The sequence below is a fragment of the Hyalella azteca genome, unplaced genomic scaffold, assembly GCF_000764305.2.
Source record: "Hyalella azteca isolate HAZT.00-mixed unplaced genomic scaffold, Hazt_2.0.2 contig11374, whole genome shotgun sequence".
Classification (NCBI taxonomy): domain Eukaryota; kingdom Metazoa; phylum Arthropoda; class Malacostraca; order Amphipoda; family Hyalellidae; genus Hyalella; species Hyalella azteca.
Genome location: NW_025941373.1, coordinates 3,475 through 29,466, shown reverse-complemented (window position 1 = coordinate 29,466; position 25,992 = coordinate 3,475). Strand labels below are relative to the sequence as shown.

The 25,992-nt window shown below is 38.6% G+C and overlaps 1 long non-coding RNA gene and 2 pseudogenes across 1 annotated transcript; all 3 read left to right on the top strand.

Moving 5' to 3' along the window:
- The first annotated feature begins 2,389 nt into the window (after nt 1-2,389).
- LOC108671408 lies at nt 2,390-4,187 on the top strand. Its single transcript, XR_001930808.2, has 3 exons — nt 2,390-2,597; nt 3,025-3,140; nt 3,927-4,187. It is a non-coding gene; the product is annotated as an uncharacterized LOC108671408 (long non-coding RNA).
- Nucleotides 4,188-7,086: 2,899 nt separating this feature from the next.
- Nucleotides 7,087-19,068, top strand: LOC108671404 (annotated as a pseudogene).
- Nucleotides 19,069-21,482: 2,414 nt separating this feature from the next.
- On the top strand, nt 21,483-24,618 carry LOC108671406 (annotated as a pseudogene).
- The last annotated feature ends 1,374 nt before the right edge of the window (nt 24,619-25,992 follow it).

Sequence of the window (25,992 nt, the reverse complement as noted above, 5' to 3'; positions counted from 1 at the left end):
CACAGAGTTCACTAAACAAACGAATCATTTTCATTGTTGGTGAACAAAAAAAATCCAAGATTCATTGAATGTGTCGGTAGCTCCCGTGAAATGAGGACATCGTACAGACCATAAAAATCTAAAACGTGCTCTAAGATGGTGGGTCACAAGTGAATGAAGTTTTTTTCAAACTTCAAGACGTTAGGTAACCTTGAAACCAAAGCGTGTGTTTACAGAGAAAATAAACGGAGCTGATAATAGTTTTGATATTTCCATTCAATTTTCAAACGTTAGTTGGATTACTAGCAACACCAGTAACACCAACAACTGCTGTAGCTCACATGTCATCTAGAGGTGATAGTAGCGTTTATTAGAAGCAATACCTTCACCTCAACCCCTCATCACCATCACCACCACCACCACCACCACCATCAGCTGGGATTGTCCTGCATGGGTGTTGTGTGTGCGATACCTGACGGAGGTCACGCGGAGGCGCCCTCGGTGCCGCAGGGGCTGCTGAAGAGCAGGTGCTGTAATTATTGAAGAGCTCGAATGACGTTCAATGCGAGATCACAATGATATACTTGCAACTAATTTTTCATGTTTTATTCACAGAACACTTAATATTTACTCAAGATTCCTCCCTCATGTGTAGCACTCTACGCGTTATTCTATACGATTTTAAAGAAGGAAAGGTGAGTTAAGTATGACCTCAACAGCAACATTCAACATTCAGCTGTTCTTTATTTACCTATACAAACTTGAATTTTGTTAGTTTGTCAATAATATTCCAAAATAATTAGGCAACGTATAAACCCCCAATAAAACCCTTGTTTTTGCTTACATGAACTTTTTGATATACATTAGAGCCCTGAGGGAGACCATCTAATATGGATTTAATGCACAATAAAAAAGATGCAAAAAGTGAAAAACCCAAGACTTGCATGCAAGAATTAAATCTCAAAATAATAGCTAATTTGTATTTGCGAATGAATTCCTAATAAACCTATGCCTCTTATCATGAATTTCCCTGAAAGTATCAGAAGCAAATTATTTTAATCGAATACGTGCAGTTCTTCGGCGCAATAAAAAGGACCCGATCAAGTGAACACAGCGCGATCGTAGCCTTGGGAACCAGTCGCCGGGCAGGTGCACTTTACAGCCCCAATAAATACCCAGAAAATAACCATCATTGTAGGCGACACCCGCGAGCATCATGCATTAAATTATTTTATTTCCTGCTTAATAATTATAGGAAGTAATTGAACGGCTGCACCAATCGACCGCGGGAGGTAGTGATGAGCTTACGAAATACAAACTTGTGACCCGATAGAAAAAAAATTACATTCGAAAATGATTTGTAGAAAAGGCCTTGCTCTGCAACAAACATATCGCTTTCTCTCACTTTAATGACTGTATTTTACTTTATTCATATGAGTTAGGTAAATGGGACTAACTTATAATTAAATAATTATAGTACTTAATTAACCGAAATTAAATCCGGACTTTTAATGCATCATATATTTGCGTAGCAGCCAATTAATTTAAACCTATTTTATAAAGCGATAAATAAAAGTCCCATCGGAAGCCACCCAACAAGAACTCGTCGCGACCGCGGCGGTGAGAAGGAAGCTTGTGTCCTGTTCCCTTCGCCTTCACTTCCTTCGTCAGCGTCGCTAGAAAACTGGCTGGCATTCTTTCCTTCTCTTATGACTTGTTGGGATCTCCTTGATTTTATAAGTTCTGTGAGGTTTTCGGTGTGTTCACGCGCCCTTCTGAATATAGTTTTATGTTCTCATATAGGAACTAATTATAAATTAAATGGTTAACCTAGAACACATATCTTCCAAAGTAGATTTTTAGCACATAATGAAGTAGTAAGTTAATGTAGAATTATGTCAAACTCTCATATTATATTTTAAAAAGAACGTAATTAGTATTATAAAGTGATGTTTGCATTGGCTAAAATTATTTTTACGTAAAGAGGAAAATTCTCAGGACAGATTTTAACACCGGCAAGCTGATCTTAATGTTAGGCGAACCATTTCTATACTTCTTGGAGAAATAGCCGGAAGTTGCTAGGTGGGGACGACTGAAATAGCCCAGCATTGCCCAATACCAGCATAATTTTCATACTTCACTCCGTGCGCAAGCATGCTGCAGAGCAAATTAGCCAACATGATTACTTGCTGAAAGCCACAGGGACTAGTTGCATGTAGAGGGTTGGCATTGGCTCTTGGGCTGATTTAAGAGTCAAATTTTTGGGCTACGGCAGCGCTCCCAAGCCTACTTGGCTTCCATTAAGAAAATTCAGCAAACGAGGTTTAATCCCGGCAGGTGGCAACACCTGTTAAGCTACTCTCTGCAGATGGTTCTTTAGACTGCCACGTATAGACAAGAAAATAGAGCGTAAGTACTTACGTTCACTTAGCGAGTTTTGAAAGTATGGCCCCTGGACAACCACTCGTCTGAGTTCAGCGTCACGCGTAACTACCTTGACTGGCTCACCGTCCTGCCGTGGGGCGTTACCAGTGAACAACATCTCCATCTAGATAAAGCTAAGAAAATCCTCGATGAAGATCATTACGGTCTTGAAGATGTCAAGAAAAGAATTCTGGGTTTGTTTATTAATTATCCCCAAAGAGTGTATTATTGTAGTGGCATTCAAAATTTCATTTTTTTAAAGGGATTCTGGGTTTGTTTATTAATTGTTTCATTTTATTAAGAATTCTGCATTTGTTTATTAATTGCTCCCAAAGATTGTACTATTGTACTGGCATTCAAAACATCCGTTTATTTTTTTGAAAGAGATTACGTTCAGAAACTTTTTCAACAAAATTTAGCTTCTTGCAATTGTACCGTTGGCCTTAATTTTATATTCCAATTCTCTTCAGTTGTTGTCTATAAATGATTTATGCATTTGACTGTCAATAACGTTTAGCGCTTTGCTACAATATGAACATAATACAGCAATATACTAATATAATGTGTGGCACTAGCCGTCACATGAGATTGGATTGCAATAGAAAACATTGTGTTGTGCAGAGTTGATCGCCGTGGCTCAGCTGCGGGGCGCAGGGCAAGATCCTGTGCTTCCACGGCCCCCCGGTGTTGGCAAGACCAGCATTGTCAAGTACATCGCTAAAGCCCTCAACAGAAAGGTTTATTTGTATTTTATCTTTATCCTGGTATAGTGTAACTATTGTTATGCTTCGTTCATGATAAACAGAATGATGGAAGGGAAGAACCCTTAGCTTCTTATTGCTTACATTTGCAGGCTGTTGCCAAGGAAACCATTCATAGAAGGGTCTCAATTTTTATATTTATCCTGGAATAGTGTAACAATTATTGTTATTGTTTGTTGATGATGAATGAAATGGAATATGATAAATAGAAGATACCAAAATCCTTGATCTAGGATTTACAAGTAATGTTGTCTCTAAATGTTTTCTGTATTAATGTTCTGAGTTAATAATAAAGTACGTAACGTTATTAGTAATGAAATGATTCTAAGTTGTTGAATGCAGTGCATCCCTCCTAGTCCTGGCTGTGATGCCGACTCATGTTACCTTTGTAGCGCTACTTATTATTAGAAATCTTACAACGTGGTGTGGGTAATACTAAATGGCTTTGTGCAGTATACAATAAGATTTAGTTTACCGATTTATTGGACCGTACACTTTATGAAATCAAGGAGACTGTCGAAATAGCGATGTACTTTTGCTCTAATGCTGGTCATCTCAACCCAATTTGACTCTATAAAGAAGACATATAAGTGTTAATAGCACGCTCACAAGATGCTCATCCTATCATGGTTCACGCTAGACTGCTGTCCCCAACTGTCTAGATGGGCTGTATCTTGTTCATTAACTAAACCTAATTAATTAACTTAAACCTTTGCTCTATATCTTGGATAATAATTACCTTAATATTATTCTGTTGTTCAGATACTGCCAGAAGCTGCACTGGTCAACCCACAAGAAGTCCTGCGATAAAATAAGCAAAAATCTTGCAATTTCTCCTGAAAAACTCGACAAAGAAAACCGCGCCGCTCAAGACGCCGCGAAATGAGAAATTCAAGCCATGCTTTAACAATGCACTTTTTTTCTGGAAATCTTGATCAGTTTAGTTAAGGAATCTGGAATCATCTCGGTAAGAAAGTTGTCTTGGTAATTTTATTTATTAATTTATCTCAAGTTATTATATAAATGTATGATGGTAAGCCAAAGTTTACACCACATCAATAATTGATTCGTCTCGTTATGTCTTGTTAAAATGGCTATAAATTCCGGGAAATTTAAGGTACCTATTTTAACCGGGATGTCTCGTCTCGTCTCGGTATCGTCCCGGAATTACTATGGAGGGCTGAAAATTGTCCCGGTTTTTATTGCGAACCGGGACAGAGCCTGTTGTCTCGTCTCGGCTAAAAAAATACCAAACGCAGGAGTCTATTTTATGATGTAAAATAAGAGAACACGTCACGATTTAGATCTCTCATAGTAGTATATGTTCACTTATTAGTGGATTAGAAGTTTCGAACGAATTTTAAATTTTTTAAATATTGAAATGTAATATTTTGTCAGTGCTGAGTAGCTGCATTTTTTCGAATTATCCACGCCTCTGGTAGTAGATTTGATTTTCATTCAAAGCTTCTCTCGTGTCGTCTCTTGGGATTTTTTATTAGAATTTCCTCGTATATATTTTGTAAATTTGCATTTGTTTTCAAATAAGTTCGTGCTGTCAATGATATTCAGATTTCAGTTATCCAGAATTAACTTTTTTTTGCAAAAAAAAAACACGACGACTTCATTCAGTATGAAAGATTGATTTCATGTTAAGTTTCTAATGTTAGTGTGCGTGTTTTTTGCCGTAGTAAAATTTGCGTGTATGAAAATAAATTCAAATTGCTGTAGTTCATACTGTCATGGTTGTTACAAGAGTAAGAAACGCAACTTTCATTGTCCTGCTATGCGTGGCAGTACAAATTTAGTTGTCATTGTTACTGAATTCACGATACCCATGCGCCCTCGTGCATCACGATACCCATGCGCCCTCGTGCATCACGATACCCATGCGCCCTCGTGCATCACGATACCCATGCGCCCTCGTGCATCACGATTCACCATCAGCTGGGATTGTCCTGCATGGGTGTTGTGTGTGCGATACCTGACGTAGGTCACGCGGAGGCGCCCTCGGTGCCGCAGGGGCTGGTGAAGAGCAGGTGCTGTAATTATTGAAGAGCTCGAATGACGTTCAATGCGAGATCACAATGATATACTTGCAACTAATTTTTCATGTTTTATTCACAGAAGGCTTAATATTTACTTAAGATTCCTCCCTCATGTGTAGCACTCTACGCGTTATTCTAAACGATTTCAAAGAAGGAAAGGTGAGTTAAGTATGACCTCAACAGCAACATTCAAAATTCAGCTGTTTTTTATTTACCTCTATAAACTTGAATTTTGTTAGTTTGTCAATAATATTCAAAAATTATTAGGCAACGTATAAACCCCAATAAATCCCTTGTTTTTGCTTACATGAACTTTTTGATTTACATTAGAGCCCTGAGGGAGACCATCTAATATGGATTTAATGCACAATAAAAAAGATGCAAAGAGTGAAAAACCCAAGACTTGCATGCAAGAATTAAATCTCAAAATAATAGTTAATTTGTATTTGCGAATGAATTCCTAATAAACCTATGCCTCTTATCATGAATTTCACTGAAAGTATCAGAAGCAAATTATTTTAATCGAATACGTGCAGTTCTTCGGCGCAATAAAAAGGACCCGATCAAGTGAGCACAGCGCGATCGTAGCATTGGGAACCAGTCGCCGGGCAGGTTCACTTTACAGCCCCAATAAATACCCAGAAAATAACCATCATTGTAGGCGGCACCCGCGAGCATCATGCACTAAATTATTTTATTTCCTTCTTAATAATTATAGGAAGTAATTGAACGGCTGCACCAAGCGACCGCGGCGGTGAGAAGGAAGCTTGTCTCCTGTTCCCTTCGCCTTCGCTTCCTTCGTCAGCGTCGCTAGAAAACTGGCAGGCATTCTTGCCTTCTCTTATGACTTGTTGGGATTACCTTGATTTTATAAATTCTCTGAGGTTTCCAGTGGGTTCTCGCGCCCCTCTGAATATAGTTTTATGTTCGCAAATAGATTATTATAAATTTAATGGTTAACCTAGAACACATATCTTCCAAAGTAGATTTTAAGCACATAATGAAGTAGTAAGTTAATGTAGAATTATGTCAAACTCTCATATTATATTTTTAAAAGAAAGTAATTAGTATTATGAAGTGATGTTTGAAATGGCTAAAATTATTTTTAAGTAAAGAGGAAAAATTCTCAGGACAGATTTTAACACCGGCAAGCTGATCTTAATGTTAGGCGAACCATTTCTATACTTCTTGGAGAAATAGCAGGAAGTTGCTAGGTGCATGATCCGTCTCGCTTCTTGTGGTTGTAAGAGGCTTAACATGTTTTGTAGCAAAAATTTATTTATGGACAACATTAATATCGAATTTACTAAGTACCACATTTACTAAGTAAACTTATTTAAATATCTGAAATATTACTCCAAATGATTTTTTCAGATTTTAAATCTTGGTTGACATTAGTAGTGAATGTCTTGTCCAGTGTTGAAGTTTGGAGTCATTTACTGATTTAGAGTTCTGCACAGCCGGATGACATCGTGCGGAAGAGACTTGAAGCACGCTGTTCAGTGCCGGTCACGAATCCTTCGCCATGGCGAATTCTTTTTTATTATAGATTAGGGTCAATGCGAACGATTACCAGTTTCAAATACATGAAAATCAACGCTATGTCTTCTTGTTTGCGTCATTCTCGAAATTATACCAATTTAATGGGTAGGAATTTACCCAAAAAGTTTGAAATACTGCCCTCTCCCCTCTGTGAACAAATCGTGTTTTTCGAGTCTTGCTCGTGACGCGCGACCGCTTGCAAGTTGCAACTATTAGCCAACCATATAGCTTTGGATTCAATTTACTATCAAATAATCAAGCAAAAAACGTGTATCTGAGAGAACATATTGCTCACGAGTCACGCCCCAACGATGATGATGTACATCATTTAACATCAACAACAAGAAGAAATTCAATTTGACAACTTACATGTGCCTCTGACAGTTTCTGCTCATTGGCCCAATGTTCCTGTGATTGCTATTAGCAGGAATCCTGTATTTCCAAGATTTATCAAAATCATTGAGGTAAGTATTATAAACTAGGTTTTTGTTTTGAATTTGAATTGATAATAATCTAAACTAGAAAAAGAAGCAAGAAATTAGACTAAATCTGAAAAGTTTGCCTATATATTTCTCTTTAAGTATCTCTTTGAAATCTTTTTAATTAGCTTTGAAGGATTGGATTAATTTTATCTAATAGTTCTCAATAATACTGGCATCATATAGGTAATTCATATTTGCCTAAAACTTGCATCTTGATCTTGGCAACTCAATTAAGGCTATTAACAAATGTTGCATAGAGCCAAAACAAATTAGGTAGACATAGATAGTTACTAGATGAAATATTTCCTGTCTAATTATTAACAAAGCTACAAAATGTAAAGTAATGAGATTTCAAAATTATTTAAAATTTGTATAGCTTAGGCTCATAGGCTGCAAGATTTCAATTATAAATAGAAAAATTCCAATCTTGTATTCACATTAACGGATTAGCCTTAAAATCAATGCCTTTGGACTGCTCTATATTATATGTATTGTTAGCATGAAATCCTCCAGTTTCTGATAAATCTGGGGCCTGGGCAGTCAACAGTGGGCAATAAATTCTCAATAATTAATACTGACAAGTCTGGCAACATTTGGTCCTAAAATCCTGATCTTAATAAGACAATTGCTAAACTCCCTATGTTTGATATCAGGTTTATATTGCCAGTATAATTTAAAATTCATCAGCAAAACTACTTGAAACTTTAATAATACTTGCCAAAAAGACACGCTAAAAGGTATTTGAAGACAAAAGTGTCTTACTAAATTTGGTTCAGATAATCCAAAAGCCATTTCCCTTTCTAATCCACATGTTGAGAGTACAAGTTTTTTAACTGCATGCTTCCAAGTCCTATATTAGGGACTTTTTTTCAACACAAAACTTTGCCCACTGGACATAACCTCCTCTACTTTATTTAGATACCTAATATTGGTTGTAGAAAGTATGTAATTTTTAACCAATTGCTTCAAAATTATTATATTTTGAGAAAACATCAATCAACCTTTTTTCCAGATCACTGATGCTGATCTCATAGCCATCATCAGAAGGAAAGTGAAACTAAACCAACCTTATGCAGGTGTCTTCATGAAAAGCGATGAAAAGTAAGTTCTAAACTTCTAATCAATTGCTGTCTTCTTTGGGTTTTCATAAGAGGTGTCTGTCTATATTACTATAAACCTCTACTTAGATGCTATCTAACGTATTAACTGTGTGGAACCACAATAGTGGCCTTATTATTTATTTTTTTTTTTGCTTTTAGTGCTTATTAACTTTCATTTTTTTGCAGCAATGATGATGGAGTGGTTCAAAATCTCTCTGATTTGTATCCTGTTGGAACCTTTGTCCAAATTCATGAGTTACAAGATATGGGCAACAAACTGCGCATCATTGTTATGGCTCATCGGAAAATTTCAATTGTTGAAAAATTGTCAGAGGAAGACATGATGAATGATAATGCAAGTAAGTTACCTTCTTTTTTATTTCACTAATAATTAACCATTAATTGCAGCTGATACTTTTTATTCATAACTAATATTTCATCAAGTGGTTGAAACATGTGTGTTCCATCAACTTAGTTTCTCTCAAGTATCTAAAGAGTTTATTGAAGAATATTATAAATTTCTTTGCTGATGAATCAAACAAAGCCAAATTATGATAAATTTTTTAGTATGTTATGCAAATAAATAGTGTATATATTCATTTTAATTCATGATCTGTGATGTTTCTCAGACACCCTGAGGGTAAAACTGAACATTCCTGGCTTCAATGCATCCTTCCATGTTGAATTGGAAGATGCCACAAATTTTCATGCTCCTATATCTTCATCTTACTCTGACTCCACTTCTCCTGCTGATGATCAAGTGCCAAGCTTATCATCCACTTCCACTACAGGCGCTGCAGTTCATTCCACTAGAAGAAGTCGGAAGAAACGAAAGCCAAGAAATGGAGAAAACGAACCTGAGTTGGTACCCGATACTGCTGGCAACCCCATGCAAGGACAAACGTCATCTGCTGCAGCTGATATTCAGGTTTGATATCTGTTGAATTCATTTAAGAAATTTCCTAAGCATACGAATTCTATATTCTACAAACATCTAAAAGTTTTTTTACCATCTGCATCATCTGATATGTAACATTTATGCCCAAAGGAAATTATTGCTCCAAGCATGCAAAACAAGTGTGATGTAGTGAAAACAGTAGATGGATAACAATGTGGAAGATGGGAAGTATTTATGACTATGATGATTGTTAGAAATGGAAAGAAAGTTCAATTAAATTTTTTGGAAACCTGCCAGGTTAGGTGTAAATAAAATATTTATTAAGCCTTGCATAACACAACCTGTGTGCTTGAGTAGGTAAGTAACTGAACATAGAAGTTTTTGTGCCTCACATTATGCAATCTATATGCTAGAGGAATTGAACACTGAACAAGATTCGTGGCTCCCATTTGATGAAAAAAGACCCTGGTTATGTGAACACCTGAATAATACAATTTTAGTTACAAATAATGTGTGCTAATATAATAATAATGTTTTGCTAGCTTGCAGATACAATCTCATATTGTAACAATTAAATTTATTAGTGGCCTAAAGAATGAAATATACAAATGGCAGAATTCTTTTATCATGGTAATTAATTGTATTTCTATAAAATGAACTTGCCAGGCTGAACAAGAAACAACAGCAGAGACCGCAAAGCCTGAGACAAATGGTGAAATCCCACCCATGCCAGCAATGGGTAGCAGCGACCGGGTGCTCATGGTCAAGGTGGAAAATCTCTACTTAGAGAAGTTTGACATCACTGAAGAAATTAAGGTGGGTTGAGCTCTATGTCCCTTGCTGCAATGCTCAATATGATCATAAATTAGATAAGCCTTCAATGTATTAAAAAACTAATCAAATGCTCAATATGATCATAAATTAGCCCACGATGTATTAAAAAACTAATCGACTTATAAGAATTTGATTGAGTTGCCAATTCTCAACAACTTGTTTCATTGCCCAATCAGTAGAGCCATCTACTAGTAGAATTTTCTATGACGAGTCGAGGTTCTCAGTAAGCTACAACTCGTGGTTCGCAGTAAGCTACGAGTCACGGCTTTCAGTAAGTTACGAGTCACGGTTCTCAGTAAGCTACAACTCGTGGTTTGCAGCAGGCTACAACTCGTGGTTTGCAGCAGGCTACGAATCATGGCTTTCAGTAAGTTACGAGTCACGGCTCCCAGTAAGTTACGAGTCACGGCTCCCAGTAAGTTACGAGTCACGGCTTTCAGTAAGTTACGAGTCACGGCTCCCAGTAAGTTACGAGTCACGGCTCCCAGTAAGTTACGAGTCACGGCTCTCAGTAAGTTACGNGTTTTTGAGTTGTGGGGGTTTTTGTTGAAAAAACGAAAAGTGGTCTAAGGTACCCTGCCGGTCTAAGTTACCCCATTTTACGGTGTAATATTTATGCCCAAAGGAAATTATTGCTCCAAGCAAGCAAGACGAGTGTGATGTAGTGAAAACAGTAGATGGATAACAATGTGTAGGATGGGAAGTATTTATGACTATGATGATTGTTAGAAATGGAAAGAAAGTTCAATTAATTTTTTTGGGAACCTGTCAGGTTAGGTGTAACTAAAATATTTATTGAGCCTTGCATAACACAACCTGTGTGCTTGAGTAAGTAACTGAACATAGAAGTTCTTGAGCCTCGCATTATGCAATCTATATCCTGGTGTAATTGAATGCTGAACAAGATTTGTAGCGCCTATTTGATAAAAAAAAGACCCTGATTATGTGAACACATGAATACTACAATTTTTGGGACAAATAATGAGTGTAAAGTTTTGCTAGCTTGCAGATAAATTCTTATTTTGTAACTGTTAAATTTATTGGTGATCCAAATAATGAATTGTACAAATTACAGCGTTCTTTTATCATGATAATTCATTATAATTCTATAAAATGAACTTGCCAGGCTGAACAAGAAACAACAGCAGAGACCGCAAAGCCTGAGACAAATGGTGAAATCCCACCCATGCCAGCAATGGGTAGCAGCGACCGGGTGCTCATGGTCAAGGTGGAAAATCTCTACTTAGAGAAGTTTGACATCACTGAAGAAATTAAGGTGAGTTGATCTCAATGTTCCTTGCTTTAATGCTCAATATGATCATAAATTAGCCCTCGATGTACCTATTAAAAAAATTATCAACTTATAAGAATTTGATTGAGTTGCCTATTTTCAACTTTTTTGTTCAATCAGTAGAGCTATCCACTACTAGAATTTTCTATGACGAGTCGAAGTTCTCAGTAAGCTACAACTTGTGGCTCTCATTAAGCAATAAGTCATGGTTCTCAGTAAGCTACGAGTCCTGGCTCTCAGTAATCTACAAGCATTACTATTGTTAGTGAATTGCAGTAATAGTAGTTAACGACTAGCTCGGCAGCCAGTAACAGTTACTGACTAGTTATGTGACCGTATCGGCCAATTACCATTCACAACCTACTGAGCAGTGCCATGTAACCTTCCTCGCATTATTATCACTAAGCATTAATATTTAACCTAGTTTCAATATACTTGACAATCTTACCATTACGACATTCCTTCTCATTGCTTTAATTTGCAGGCCGTCACCCAAGAAATCATAAAGAGCATTCGGGACATCATCACCCTGAACCCCCTGTACCGGGAGAGCGTACAACAGATGATCCAGCAGGACCAACGTGTCGTGGACAACCCCATATTCGGGACATCATCACCCTGAACCCCCTGTACCGGGAGAGTGTACTGCAGATGATGCAGCAGGACCAACGTGTCGTGGACAACCCCATCTACATAGCAGACCTTGCTGCCTCCCTCACCTCAGCGTCTCCTGCTGAACTCCAACAAATTCTTGAGGAGCAAAATGTATTCACCGACTTACTCAAGCATTGTGCAGCAATAACTTCATAAATTTTACTCTTGATTCACATTGACTGATTGATCACATTACACTCTGATCACATTGGATCCGGTGGTTGAATCCAATCATAGACAAAAAAATAGAGCGTAAGTACTTACGTTCACTTAGCGAGTTTTGAAAGTATGGCCCCTGGACAACCACTCGTCTGAGTTCAGCGTCACGCGTAACTACCTTGACTGGCTCACCGTCCTGCCGTGGGGCGTTACCAGTCAACAACATCTCCATCTAGATAAAGCTAAGAAAATCCTCGATGAAGATCATTACGGTCTTGAAGATGTCAAGAAAAGAATTCTGGGTTTGTTTATTAATTATCCCCAAAGAGTGTATTATTGTAGTGGCATTCAAAATTTCATTTTTTTAAAGGGATTCTGGGTTTGTTTATTAATTGTTTTATTTTATTAAGAATTCTGCATTTGTTTATTAATTGCTCCCAAAGATTGTACTATTGTACTGGCATTCAAAACATCCGTTTATTTTTTTGGAAGAGATTACGTTCAGAAACTTTTTCAACAAAATTAAGCTTCTTGCAATTGTACCGTTGGCCTTAATTTTATATTCCAATTCTCTTCACTTGTTGTCTATAAATGATTTATGCATTTGACTGTCAATAACGTTTAGCGCTTTGCTACAATATGAACATAATACAGCAATATACTAATATAATGTGTGGCACTAGCCGTCACATGAGATTGGATTGCAATAGAAAACATTGTGTTGTGCAGAGTTGATCGCCGTGGCTCAGCTGCGGGGCAGCACGCAGGGCAAGATCCTGTGCTTCCACGGCCCCCCCGGCGTTGGCAAGACCAGCATTGTCAAGTCCATCGCTAAAGCCCTCAACAGAAAGGTTTATTTGTATTTTATCTTTATCCTGGTATAGTGTAACTATTGTTATGCTTCGTTCATGATAAACAGAATGATGGAAGGGAAGGAACCCTTAGCTTCTTATTGCTTACATTTGCAGGCTGTTGTCAAGGAAACCATTCATAGAAGGGTCTCAATTTTTATCTTTATCCTGGAATAGTGTAACAATTATTGTTATTGTTTGTTGATGATGAATGAAATGGAATATGATAAATAGAAGATACAGAAATCCTTGATCTAGCATTTACAAGTAATGTTTTCTCTTAATGTTTTCTTTATTAATGTTCTGAGTTAATAATAAAGTAACGTTATTAGTAATGAAATGATTCTAAGTTGTTGAATGCAGTGCATCCCTCCTAGTCCTGGCTGTGATGCCGACTCATGTTACCTTTGTAACTCTACTTATTATTAGAAATATTACAACGTGGTGTGGGTAATACTAAATGGCTGTGCAGTATACAATAAGATTTAGTTTACCGATTTATTGGACCGTACACTTTATGAAATCAAGGAGACTGTCGAAATAGCGATGCACTTTTGCTCTAATGCTGGTCATCTCAACCCAATTTGACTCTATAAAGAAGACATATAAGTGCTACACGCAGCAAGTGTGTTACTATTTGGACAATATGATACAAATCCATTTTTCTGAGTGTACTGACGTGTGACGTGTTGGTGCAGTACTTCAGGTTGAGCGTCGGTGGCATGACGGACGTGGCAGAGATCAAGGGGCACCGCAGGACGTATGTCGGGGCCATGCCCGGCAAAGTCGTCCAGGCAAGTCGCCGTCGGGGAGGTTTTTTGTCCAGACTTGCCTGACTTGGACAAAAAATGGGGAGGTTTTTTTGTCCAGACTTGCCTGACTTGGACAAAAAATGGGGAGGTTTTTTTGTCCAGACTTGCCTGACTTGGACAAAAAATGGGGAGGTTTTTCTAAAAAATTTCGCCGGGGAATAAAACTTTGAAGGAAGCATGTTTGCAACGCTTGAATAGATTTGTCAAAACGAGTTCGTTTGTTCTATATGATCTGTTTTTCATGTTATGATAGTCTAATATTAATTGTAGATAATGATTGATAATTATTCGGTACAAGATCTTGTTGGAGTAATGAGTTGATTGATGACTTTCATGCTGAATTTTTGGCTAATTTTCTGCAAGTCATTTTATCTTCTTCTTCCTTTGTTTTATTTAGTTCTTTCTGTTCTTCGTTCACACGATTGCATGTCACTGAATTAATAACTTATATATCTGAATTAATAACTTAATAATCGTTGTGCAGTGTCTGAAGAAAACAGAAACAGAAAACCCCGTCGTACTCATAGACGAAGTTGACAAAATTGGGCGCGGTTACCAAGGGGACCCTGCAGCAGCGCTGCTCGAGCTGCTCGACCCTGAGCAGAACGCCAACTTCCTGGACCACTACATGGACGTGCCTGTGGATATGTCCAAAGTTCTCTTCATCTGCACCTCGACACCATTCCTGGCCCTCTCAGGTAATACCTATTCCGATACAACCATACCGGTACCTATTACCTATTCTAATACAACCATATTCTTAATGACCATCTCATGTAATATATATCAACCACATCCATCTTTCCCGTAAAACAATATTCGTGATTCCCTAATACATGAAATTCCCTATTCTACATGAAATTTTATGAAAATATCCTGGTCAGCATTGACGTTGGTCAGCAAATATTAGTTTTCTTTTTGGAACATTTCTTTTACTTGATGTATTGCTGAGTTTTTTTATGTTCACGTTTTTAAATTAATTTTTGAGTCCAAGTGTTTTCTTGCACTATCAACTCAGTATGATGGATGTCCAATGCCGAAACTTATAAAAATTTTCTATACGTTTGCAGAGATCGCATGGAAATGATAGATATTTCTGGTTACGTCGCCGAAGAAAAGATGGAGAAAAGCTTACCTCAGCCCTCAAGCCATGAAGGCGTCCGGCATCGAGGAACAAAAAGTATGAGCTCATAGTTATATTATGTATGAAATTATTCAATGTAAAGTTACTTTTATGATCTGTGAAATTAATTGGTGTAGAGTTAGTTATACGATCTGTGAAATTAATTGGTGCAGAGTTAGTTATATGATCTGTGAAATTAATTGGTGTAGAGTTAGTTATACGATCTGTGAAATTAATTGGTGCAGAGTTAGTTATATGATCTGTGAAATTAATTGGTGCAGAGCTAGTTATACGATCTGTGAAATTAATTGGTGTAGAGCTAGTTATACGATCTGTGAAATTAATTGGTGTAGAGCTAGTTATATGATCTGTGAAATTAATTGGTGTAGAGCTAGTTATATGATTTGTGAAATTAATTGGTGTAGAGCTAGTTATATGATTTGTGAAATTAATTGGTGTAGAGTTAGTTATACGATCTGTGAAATCAATTAGTGTAGAGCTAGTTATATGATTTGTGAAATTAATTAGTCCTGAGTTAGTTGTTTGATCTGTGAAATTAATTAGTGTTAAATTAGTTTTATGAACTGTGGAATTAATTAGTGTTGAGTTGGTTATATAATCTGTGAAAGTAGTTAATTTTGGACCCGAAATTTTATTTTCCTAAAAGGTACATATTCAGTAACTTTACCGAATATCAATAGTTTTTGTTCATTTCTATTCTTTGGTGGACAATTTAATATCATATGTGTATTTGTTTCGTAGCTGCCTACTCGTTTCATCTTGTGGAAATAAATTGAAAAGTAGAATTCTTTTTACATTGTTTTCCTGTAATATAGCAACCCTGCTCCACGTATTATTTTATTGCAGATTTCCTTGGAACCTGCAGCCATCGAAACTCTGATGAAGCGTTACTGCCGCGAGTCTGGCGTGCGCAGCCTTCAGAAGCTCATAGAGCGCATTATGCGACGCGCCGCATTCACGTTGGTCAGCGAGAAGCCTGAGTGTGTGGCCGTGCAAGAAACTAACCTCGAGGAATTCGTGGGTAAACCCAAGTGTGGCCGTGCAGGAAACTAACCTCGAGGAATTCGTGGGTAAACCCAAGTGTGGCCGTGCAAGAAACTAACCTCGAGGAATTCGTGGGTAAACCCAAGTTCACCACCGACCGCATGTACGACATCACCCCTCCGGGTGTCGTCATGGGCTTGGCTTGGACAGCAATGGGTTAGTCTAAGGAGGTTACTATGTCAATTAATTTGTGCTTAAATAATTGAAGAAAGTTTTTTTTACTACGAAAAACTTGAGTCTTTTTGACTTATTCCAAAAAATAGTTTTTATTCACGTTACTGGTGAAATTGTTCCTGGAAATAACTACATTTTGTAATGATAATTACAAATAACGTCGTTGCTGTTATGTAGTAAAAGAGGAGAACTCATAAGGTGTGCAAAAGTTTGTTAAATTGTTTAATCATTAAAAATATCGTGAACATGCACAAATTGCAGGAGGGTCGACCTTGTACATCGAGACAAGCATGCGACCAATGACTTCGCCCGCCACGACACCCACAGAGAAGGAGGGAGCGCCGCTGCAGGGCAGTCTGGAGACCACAGGACACCTCGGTGATGTTATGAAGGAGTCCGTGCGCATCGCCTACACCTTCGCCAAGAACTTCCTTGCAGACCAGGAGCCTGACAACAAAGCCCTGATACAGAACCACCTTCACTTACATGTGCCAGAGGTGAGCTGGTCTTCCATGTTTTTTTTCCAGTTTGCTGCTGCATCTACGTCGCTCGTTATGACCACGTCCGGAATGCTGAAAGCATCTACGTCGCTCGTTATGACCACGTCCGGAATGCTGAAAATATTGTTATTCCTCATGATGAGATTGCTCTAGTCTCGTGTTTCTTTCATGCCAACTCACTCTAATTCCTGGTTAGAATAAGTTGTCATGAAATTCTTAATGATAAATAAGTCTTATTTTTAACAATTCCTACTTCTGATGCTTTGTTTCTTGAATTAGTTGTTATAAAATTCCTAATGATAAAAAGTGTTATTTTTAACAATTGCTACTTGTGATGCTTCATTTGTTGGTGAGGGCGCTGTGCCCGCGGATGGCCCGAGTGCAGGCATCACCATCGTAACGGCGCTCGTATCTCTGGCCCGCAATCTGCCCACTCGCCAGGACGTGGCCATGACAGGGGAGGTCTCTCTGACGGACAAAGTCTTGCCCTTGAGTGCAGGCATGACCATCGTAACGGCGCTCGTATCTCTGGCCCGCAATCTGCCCACTCGCCAGGACGTGGCCATGACAGGGGAGGTCTCTCTGTCGGGCAAAGTCTTGCCGGTGGGCGGCGGTATTAAGGAGAAAACCATCGCTGTGAGTGCAACATAGTAGTACAGGAATGTTCTTATTCATATGTAATGTATTTAACTGTGATTTACAATGAAAAATTTTTGTAAAGGAGTGGCGTTTTACCGGCTGCCTCCTCTTACGTGACTATTTCTTTTAATTTCTTTGGTTTTTATCCAGCTTTGTACTGTTCAGCTTTTTTGAACTTTCATACCTATTTACGGTACCTGAGATTGGAAGATTCTCTAGTAAATATACTAGTACCAGCATATTTACTAGTAATAGCTAGTAATAATACCTACTACTTATAAATAGAAACTAGTCTTAGATTCCCTTAAAAAGTATATTAAAAGAAAGAATTCCCTTGATATACTTTTGAAATATTCTTTATATGATCGTGAAGAATCCCTGACTCCTTTTTTTTCGAAATTTTCCCTTAATGGCCATTATACGCAGGCCCGTCGCGCCGGCGTCACTTGCTTGGTTTTGCCCGCGGAGAACAAGAAGAATTACGCGGACCTACCATCATTCATCACCGAGGGCCTCGAAGTTCACTTTGCTGCGGACTACAGTGACGTCTACCGAGTGGTGTTCGAGCAATAGTGTCGCTAGTGTGAAGAACTGATTGGTGTACGAGCAATAGTGTTGCTAGTGTGAAGAACTGATTGGTGTTCGAGTAATAGTGTCGCTAGTGTGAAAAACTGATTGGTGTTCGAGTAATAGTGTTGCTAGTGTGATGAACTGATTGGTGTTCGAGCAATAGTGTCGCTAGTGTGAAGAACTGATTGGTGTTCGAGCAATAGGTAGTGTCGCTAGTGTGATGAAGGTGGAGACTTGGAACTAAAATTCTCTTCGCTCCTTGTGATGAACGGAGAAATTTCTAGAAACTAGCCATCTGAGTAACTGTATACTTTGGCTGAAACAAATAACATGTAAAACCAGTTTTTTCATGAATGAATGTAAAATCCAATGAGATTTTTAATGAATGATGCAAATTCCCTATAGATAATATTTGTTATTGAAATCCTAGAACCAAATTCACAGTGGATTAGTGCAAAGAAGAACTGAGCCCCGATGATCCCTGATGAACAGGTTTCATTGTCGAAATTGTTTTATTGTATTTGGAATTATGGAAGGTAATTGTTATCTGTGTTCTGAAGAAAATACTTTCTGAATCAATTAGGATTTTCAGTCAGTTTTGCTTAGGATTGTTATTGTATATTGTCACTGGAGAAATTCAACTCTGGGCTGCACACACATAATAACTGCGCTCAAAGCGGTGCTAGAATTATTCCATTTGCTGTGCCTAGCGTGTAATTAATGTATGATTTTCCATACCCACTCCTGGCTCTGCAAATTGCCCACAGCGTAACCACTGTAAAGGCCTCCACTATAATCGCATATGTCAAAGGCTTGCGGCAGCTCTGCATGTGCAAGCCAAATGTTGGCCTGGAGATGAGTTCTATTTTTGGCCTTAATTTGTATAACTGTTATTACATTGAGTGAATCAAGAGCCCTCATAGAAGAATATTTACTTCTTACTAATTGCAAATCGATACCCCTATACATTGTAAAAATGATAATCATTTCATAATCATCCATAATAGTGCCTGCTTCTACTATGACTGATTCCATCTGAACATCTAACGTTGACTGCTTCTATGTAATCTGCGTTCCATGTTTCCTGAAAAGCATTGGATCAGTTAGCAAACTATTGTGCAACATGTGTATTGTTTTCAAATATAGTTACTTTTTTGAATAGAAATTCATTTAACGTGCTCCTTGTATGCAATTTGCGAACAACATTGGAAGAGTGTAGCCATTTAGACTTGATGATGTTGTTGCACCAACACCCGCTTCATTACTAAGTTGAAGAAATACTCGTGTCGTTGCTGCCACTCAGAAAATGGATGGGTTATATTGTCTAAATAGTGACACTTGCAGCGTGTAGCATTGATAAGCCCGTTATGCCGTGCCAAACTTAGTGTAGATAACCCACATCAGAGCAAAATTGCGTCACTATTTGGGCAAAACCTCATTAGCTTCTCTGAGTGCAGTTAAGGCCCACAGGGGTAACTAAGCAGCAACACTTGTGTCTCACTAAGCATAACGCACTCCATACCCTCTTGCTCAGGCGCACTGAGAGTGCGAAGGGAAGTTTGGCTGTCCCCTCATCCCTGGAAGCCACTTAGTACTCGGTATGTGTTTAGGACGTAGCAGTCCCAGGCTACGCTGGAGCGCCTCTTGTGACCATGTATTCATGAGCGCTTAAGAGCGTGTCGCCTCGTTGTAGTATAAAACCGCAATGCGTTTACATTTTTAATGCAATTTAAATGAAAAGGAATTGATTCAACTCCCCAGACGCTTATCACTATGGCTTTCCGATACATCACTTTTGATGTGCCATCATTATGTATCAATTTATAAAACCTTTTTAATCGCTTAAGATACAGACTCCGCCTCTAGAAGCCAAATTAATTATAGTTTTGAAAGTTAATTTGAGGTTGAAGAGAAGACCGTGATTCGTAAACCGACGGGGGTCGGGCAACGATGCCGTGGCAGCCATCACATATCACCGTGTTTGTTAGATTATTATGGCATCTATTAACGAGGAAAATGTAATGTTAGCGAGGAAAATGTAATGTTAAAGAGGGAAATGTAATGTTAACGAGGAAAATGTAATGTTAGCGATGGCAATGTCACGTTAATGAGAGCAATGTCACGTTAACGAGGAAAATGTAATGTTAGCGATGGCAATGTCACGTTATCGAGGCAATGTCACGTTATCGAGGCAATGTCACGTTATCGAGGCAATGTCACGTTATCGAGGCAATGTCACGTTATCGAGGGCAATTTCACGTTATCGAGACAATGTCACGTTATCGAGGCAATGTCACGTTATCGAGGCAATGTCACGTTATCGAGGGCAATGTCACGTTATCGAGGCAATGTCACGTTATCGAGGCAATGTCACGTTATCGAGGCAATGTCACGTTATCGAGGCAATGTCACGTTATCGAGGGCAATGTCACGTTATCGAGGGCAATATTCGCCACGTCTCTGACCCAGAGCTCTAAGGTCTGTGCATTGGCTTTCCCAGCGATAATTCATGTTATCGAGGGGTTCATTATCTTCATACTTCTCAACGCCACGTTTCAATTTTACGTTTTCTCGAGCATTACGTAGCCTAAGCTAGTCGGAGTCTAAACTTTCACTGTTTTGAAATTGTTTGATGAGCTGTTTACTTTATCGCGTGCTATTACGCTCGTTAGAATCAAGTTCTATTCTAATCAGTTCTGTTGGTTAAAGAGTACTGGCATTTCATTTATCAGACTTGAGTCCAAATATTCATTTTATTAACTGCTTGAGAGGATATTAATTTCACGCTCAAGATGCTGAAGGTGAGTTCAGGCTTGCCTTCTTACATTATTAGTGAAGCCTCGAATTGAAATTCGAATTGCATTAAATCTACACTTTGAATTTGCCATTTTGTGTGAAATTTTTCGATAGACGCAGTATGTTTTTTCCAAAGTAAGCTTCATGCCATTAGAATCTACGATGAGTTGATCCGTTTTGCTGAAAGATACTTTGCAATATTAACCTCATAAATAGTTGCTGGTTCATCTCTTGAATTCATATTAGATACATTGGCCCAAAATGGATACTGATGAAAAATTACTACTATCCTTCTTTCCTCCTGGGGCGTGTTACTAAAGTACTAATAACCTTGTCTTCCACTAATGGTGACATGGGCACTACCATCACTGGTCACCTCCCGCTTTATTTCTACCACCAACAACCATGTTGCCTTCACACTAGAAACCTCAACCCCCGTAGGAATTTATTTAACATAGGATGCCTGTAACACTACCCGCCCTGTTAGGGATGCATGTAACACCCCTCACACCTTAGGGATGCCTGTAACACCCCTCACACCTTAGGGATGCATGTAACACCCCTCACACCTTAGGGATGCATGTAACACCCCTCACACCTTAGGGATGCATGTAACACCCCTCAACCCTTAGGGATGCATGTAACACCCCTCACACCTTAGGGATGCATGTAACACCCCTCACACCTTAAGGATGCCTGTAACACCCCTCACCCCCACAGGGATGCATGTAACACCCCTCACCCCTGCAGGTATGCCTGTAACATCCTTCACCCCCACAGGGTATGGTGGGACTGGTGACGGGCAGCGCGTCAGGTCTTGGTAGCGCAGCGGCTGGTGAGGGAGGGCGGCCGCGTGGTGGTCGCTGATCTGCCGACGTCCACGGGGCAGGAGGTGGCAGACGAGCTCAGGAGGTGGCCGACGACAACGCCTTGTTTGCACCTGTTAATGTGAGGCCTTATCAACGTCTTTTGAGATATGGATCTTAAGCTGAGATAAGAATTTAAACCTGAGATAATAATTTAAACCTGAGATAATTTAAACCTGGAATAATAATTTAAAACTGAGAAAATAATTTAAAACTGAGATAATAATTTAAACCTGAGATAATTTAAACCTGAAATAATAATTTAAAACTGAGAAAATAATTTAAAACTGAGATAATAATTTAAACCTGAGATAATAATTTAAACCTGAGATAATAAATTGAACCTAAGATAGTAATTTCAAGGTGAGCTAGTAATTATTATCTGACGTACCAAGTCTGTTAATTTGAAGCGATAATTAGATCATCTTTGGAAATCACACTTCCCATCTTCAGATGTTGGGGATACAGGCATACCTGAATTGATAGAAATCTAATTTATTAGGATATGAATTGTTCTTATATGTCCTTGTTCGCTAATGTATACTTGAGGCGATCTGAGGTATTAGCGTTAATTTGAAGGGAGATAATTCGATCCTATTAGGAGATCACGCTTCCCATCTTGAGATAATGAGGAAATGGATGGAAGTCTAAGTTATTAGGATATGAATTGTTTCTATGCATGTTAATTCAGCCTGAAATTACTTTCAATTAGGAGGTTTGAGGGCATTTTCTCGTTGAAGATTGTGTTTGTTCCTAAATAGGTTAATATTAAATCAATCTGATATTCAATTCAATTTCCAAAAGATGATGGCTTGTCTGTCTTGCAGGTGACGTCTGAGGAGGACATCCAGCAGTCCCTGGACGCCTGCAAGAACAAATTCAGGAGGCTGGACGCCGTCGTCAACTGCGCCGGCATTGCCGTGGCTTTCAAAACCTTCAATCTCAAGAAGAACGTCGTGCATTATTTAGAGGATTTTGAGAATGTCGTCAAGGTGAGTTCTCGCTAAAATTTCCAGTTTTATATGACCTGGCTAATTTTGTGTGACCTGGGGCTATAAAATCTATAGTTACGAGTTTGTAACTCAATCAGAAAATCACAGACGAAAAATCCATGCGTTCTGATAGTACGGCTCTAGCGTTTGAATTTTTTCGAGTTCTCGTTCGATGAAATTGTCAAAATTTATCGCTGGTCGACTGACCATAATCTCTTGCAACTCAATTAATAGCTTTACCTGAAAGTTATTTCAAATCTCTAGTAATCAATTGTTTAATCAACGCTTTTAATTTTCTAATCAACGCTATGTCTCTATTGGTCTATCAATAGCAGAAGAATTTATAACTAAACTTAGATTTTGTGGACCAGGTGAACGTGGTAGGCACGTTCAACGTGATCAGATTGTCGGCGAGTTTGATGAACGAGAACGAGCCTAAAGCTGACGGCCTGCGAGGTGTCGTCGTCAACACGGCCAGCATCGCTGCCTACGACGGACAGGTCTGCACTCACACAAGTGCACGGGTCGTAATGTCCAAATAGTGGAGAATATGGCCACGTTGCATTAAAACATCTTTTGTTTGCGTCCCAAACTGAAGCAGGTTTACGAGCGCAAAAAGGACATCGCTTGTGGCACAAGTTTAACTCATTCCCATAAATGTACTGCTGCTACTTGCGTACAAATCCTGCCCTACACGTGCAATATGTGAACATTTTAGGTATTGTATTGTGAATGTTTGTTTTGGAATTTTCGTGTTATGAACTAATTTTAATTTTTTTGTTTTCCCGATAGATTCATGAAGTGTTATATAATTCGCACTTTTGGTATTGAGTTGTAAATTTTCCTGTTGAATCTTTGTGTTATGACACATATTTCAATTTTTTGTTACCTGAAATTTTATAATGTGGTATGACAAAAGAGATTCATCACAGTTTTAATCCAGTTCATGATTTAAAATAACTAACCCAGTCTCGGGCTAAAAGAAGCGTACGGCGAACTCTAATTCTATTCTAATTAGCAACAATTATTCTTCTCTAATTAACCGAGTTTACTTGTCGCAGGTGGGGCAGGCTGCATATGCGGCTAGCAAGGGGGGGATCGTAAGCATGACGCTCCCCATCGCCAGGGATCTCTCCCCCATGGGGGTGAGGGTCTGCACAATAGCCCCAGGTGAGTGCATCGGCATCCCTCCTAAAAACAATCCCATACAATTGATCATAATCATTAGGTGACGATGTACTATCGATGTTTTATCGCCGATATGTTGCTGAGGAAATTGCTGATTATTCAGTGGTAATTTTTTACGGATTGTTCCTGTCTCATTGTTAGAATTTTTATTTTTTCTTCTAGTCTACAGCTTCATAAAAACCGCGAGTCTAATAAGCACTGACCAGAACACTAAACCACGGAGTATCAAATTCACGGACATTGTACAGATGCTCCCACTCATCAGTCTTCCTATAAGTATCTAAATAATTCTAATGTCTACTCTACAGCATATTACGATCGCACTAGTGGAGGTATCAATCAACCTAAAATTATCAGCCTACACAACATCCCTTATTATTATTATTATTTAATTATTGTTATTATCATCATTGCAGGTCTATTCCGGACTCCCCTGCTGGAAGCACTGCCGGAGATGATCCAGACGTTCCTAGCCAACAACGTACCGTTTCCCCAGCGTCTGGGGGAGCCCGATGAGTTCGCTCAGCTTGTGCAAGCCATCATCTTAAACCCCATGATGAACGGGGAGGTCATCAGGCTCGACGGCGCCCTCAGGATGCTGCCATAAATGGGGTTCTAAGATGGACGAGTGTCATGGTTTCTTGGTGCTGGTCTCTTATTACTTCAGTGCCTGTGGGTTCTGTAGGTATGTGAAAGAGTGATACTCATGTTCGCTACACCACAAAAGTTTCATCAGCGATAAGATATGCACAGATAGACGAGGGGCATGGTTTCTTGGTGCTGGCTCCTGTTGCTTAGTGCGTGTGAGTTGTACGAAAGCGTGATACGCTTGTCTGCTACAGAACAGATATTTTATAAGAAGACTTGTTAATACGGTATCGGTATGATAGTATCATGTAAGGTTTTGCTGCCATTAAAGACGGTCATTGTTCGGTACTCAGAACTGGCAATTTCAAAGTTTGGGGAGAGCGCATGGGTTTGGGTAGAGCGATCAGGCAGAGCATGGACAAGAAATATGTAAAACTTTTCAAGGAATTGATTCTCGTCTCCACGATTCATGCGTCAGATATTCTCACAACCTGTAAATATTATCTAAGCAAGTTACAGTTCAGAGAACCGTTCAGCAGGCGAGTCTTCCTTCAGTGTAGCGGACCACAAGCTACACCTGTGGGTGACGGTTCCCCGCTTGAGCAAGTATGATCTCTTAGTTGTGTCATCATTGCATTTATTATAGAGTCTCTCGGCTAGAACGAGAGTTGTAAATTTTATTCTCGCACCTTCCTGCGGTGTTTTTGTCAGCAGGTTGAAATCCCTCCTGCCTCGCTCCTGGTATTATCTAAGTGAAGTTGAAATATATTACCTTCATACCTTAATTTCATTGCTCCCATTCTCCAGACCATAATATATTGTCACATAGCTTTTTAAAACTAAAAATAGGATAAGTTATAGATAATGAAATGAATTTAGTATTCTTGCATCAGAGTTAATCTTGGCAGTTTTTAGCACTGCGCGTCAACAAATTCTCTATCTAAATTCCACGTTATTATGTAATCATGTTCGCTGGGCTGTGTTATTCGTTTATCTGATATCATGGAAATCTGGTCGCCATATAGCGACATGGAGACGGAGTTACTTGGGCTTAGATGCAACGCGTTGCTTCATCTTCAGTTCTGAATTCATAACTCGTTGCAATAGATTTTCTTACTATCCCATCTGTACCCTAAGAAAAAATGTTCGTCAAGTTTCAAAAGAAATTGTGCATCATTGCTAGGCTAAAATTCACACAAGTCAAAATATTTATTAAGGAAAGAACACATCAATCAATTGATACCTTATTGCACTATCTTTAGAATTAAGACACATGAATGAGGAGAATCCGGAATCCGATAGTTCGAAAAACAAAAATTTTGAAAGAGCGCCACACAAAAATTCACTCGGCTCTTTGCGAAAGTACTAACCTAATAAAGCTTATGACCTAAAACATGCGCGATATAAAACATATATCATGTCAAATGGCAGGCCATAAGTTCATATTCTTAGTTTAACAAGTTTAATCTATTCTAAATCACACGCAGAAATGAAGTAACGTATTTTTCACACTGTAAGGGATAAAATATCAAAATTGGCAGTCGATTAATTCATCAATTATCGTCATTCAGTTGATAAGGAATTACTGTACGACTTAGCAAATATCTACGACACTGAAATTGACGAAACGGAAGCATTTAATGAGCCCAAGGTCTTAAA